The following is a 2,910-nucleotide window of genomic DNA, read 5'->3' as shown; positions in this document are numbered from 1 at the left end:
GACTGTTCTTCTCTACTATGTTGAGCTCAATCATGTGAATCACATTGGTGGATGGAATGTGAGCGGAAGTGACACATATCATTTCCTGGTGGAGATATTTGTCTTATGTACTTGTGGTTCTGCTATGATCAGTAATGTTCCAGTTAATTCCTGCTCTGTCAGCTTGGGTCCTGGTGTCAGAATGATTATGATCAGAGCCATCGCACCACAGTGTACAAACAGCACAGATGAAAAGTAAACATTACTATTTATAAGCCAATAAGTTTTGGAAAATGTTACTATGAAAAAAAATCTATCCTATTCTGACTGATGTAAACACTGGTATCATGAATATATGAGACTGTAAAGTTTTTCCATGTAGAGTATTTTGTTTGTTGAAAGGAGAACAAACCCAGTATTTGTGACCACAGAGGTGAACTGTCATGGCCATGGGCACTGTTCTGAAATGTCAGTTTTCTTATGCTAGAAATAGGGTAGCATTGTATTTGTTACCCCGTTTGGACACGTAGTCATGTTGACCTTGGTTTGGAAATTCCTTTGGCCTTTTTACTCAGGAATGGACTGCTAAATTATAACCTACATAGCTTTTCATAGTGAATATACCAGGTTACCCTCCTTTTAACAACATTTAGTATATTATTATTGTCTTCAGAATATTTTTGACTATTAGTGAGATTGAAGACCTATTTACTTAATCTTAATCATTTTGAATCTCTTTCTATGAACTGTGTAGGTTTCACTTTTGGCCATTTAGGCATTGTGTTTCTTATCGTTTTCTTGCTGATTTTCTGGAGTTCTTCGTATACTTTGTATGTTAAACTCTTGTCAGATTTTGATATTACAAATATCTTCTCTCAGTCTGCCACCCATCTGTTAACTTTGACAATGATGTTCACTAAACAAAATTCTTTATTTTGTATAATTTCATTAGTTTCTTTTCATGGCCTGAAATTTTGGAGTCTTTTTAAAGAAATTCTTCCCTAGTCCCAAAGTAGCAAAACTAATCTCCTACTTCAATTTATATCATTTTATACTTTCACCTTTCTCATTTAGATGTTTAGTCTATTCAGATTTTAGCTTTTATGTAATATGTAAAGTGAAAAATATGACGTTTTTTTCCTTGGCATCATTTTCTGGGTAATTTATTTTTTCCCACTGATCTTTTATGCCATCTCTATTATTTGTAGAGTCTCATATTAGTGGATCTGTTTCTAGGTTTTCTACCATATTTTTTCTATTTGTTAAGTCCCTGCTAGGACCACACTGTGGACAAGTATGACTTGTTAGTTATTGGCTAACATGTATTGGTTCATGGATGTTTATTTTTCATTAAAATTTTTAGAATAAATTTAATTTCTCAGTGTTATTTGTTTTGGAAATACATTAAATTGATATGTCATTTGGTGGAGTTTCCATGTTTGCAATGCTGCCATCTCCATGAATCAAGTATACTTTAATATTTATTGAAATTTTTTGGAGAGGTGGGCAAAATCATCTAAAAAAGTTAAACATTTTTTTCCCACAAAATCTGGAACAGTTTTTTTGATTTCATTCCTAGATTTTTTTTTTTTAATTGCCATGTCATTAGCTGGTTATTACCGATAAAGAAGAATGCTACTGGTTTCAGGGAATTGATTTTGTCTCTGGGTACTTTGATCAAATCTTATTAGTTCTAATGATTTGTCTCTTGATATTCTTTTTTTCAGGTAAATAATATTATTTTTTATGCATTAAAGTTGGTAATTGCTTTGTATTCTCCTTTATAATCTCTTTCTCCTTCTCTCTCTCTTTGTATGCTATCTTATTGTGTTACTCAGAATCTCTAACACCGTATTAAACAATTGATACCATAACATATACCCTTGTCTTCTCCCAACCTCAAAAGATGTAAATTTAACATTTCACACTATGTATGATGTTTGCTCTAGCTTTTGGCAGGCTATTATCATCATTTATATCAAGTTAGCAGTTTCTATTTCTCATTTTCTAAGAGGGTTTTATAAATCAAGAGTGTCTTATTTTTAAAAAATTATTTATTTATTTTAATTGGAGGATAATTACATTACAATATTGTGATGGTTTTTGCCACACATCAACATGAATCAGCCATAGGCTTACATGTGTCCCCTCCCTCCTTAACCCCCTCCCACCTCTCTCCCCACTCCAACCCTCCAGGTTGCCACAGAGTACTGCTTACTTTTATCAAATGGCTTTTCTTTATTAAAGTGACTGTAAGAATCGCCTTCTTTAATGTATCATGTAGTAAATTACATTTTGATTGATATTTAGCCAACTAAGACTTTATGAAGTAAACCCTGCTTGTCTTAATTTTTTTAAGCATGCAATTAAATTTAGTTAGCATAAAATAAGGTTTTTGCATACATGCTTGCAAATAAAATTGGCTTAAATTTTCTTTTCTTATTATGAAACCTTTATATGGTTTAAATATAGATGTTATCCTGTTAGACTAGCTTTTAACATGGACTGAATAAGACTTCCTGATGATCCAGTGGTTAAGACTCTGCACTTCCATGGCAGGGGCATGGGTTCAATCCCTGGTCTTCAGAAAACTAAGATCCCCGTATGTGGTGTGGTGTGGCCAGAGTAAATAAATAAATAAAATGGGCTGAATAAATGTTATTGCTTTTACATTTTCTGAAAGAACTTGAGTACATGATGGTTATCTATTTCTTTAAAGTTTCTCACTAATGCAACTATCTGGGTCTGAGATGTTTGGGAGAGATTGTAGAAGATGGGAAGTTTTTAAAATGATTATCATAAATTTCTTTGGTGATTTTGGTATATTAAAAACTCTATTTCATCATATGCCTATTTTGACATTTTGCATCTTTTCCAGAATATTTAGTAATTTAATATAGATTTTTTTTGGTAATTGACTTCTTTTAGGCT

This window comes from Bos mutus, chromosome 15 (assembly GCF_027580195.1).
Source record: "Bos mutus isolate GX-2022 chromosome 15, NWIPB_WYAK_1.1, whole genome shotgun sequence".
NCBI classification, from domain to species: domain Eukaryota; kingdom Metazoa; phylum Chordata; class Mammalia; order Artiodactyla; family Bovidae; genus Bos; species Bos mutus.
Note: the sequence above shows the minus strand (reverse complement) of the source record.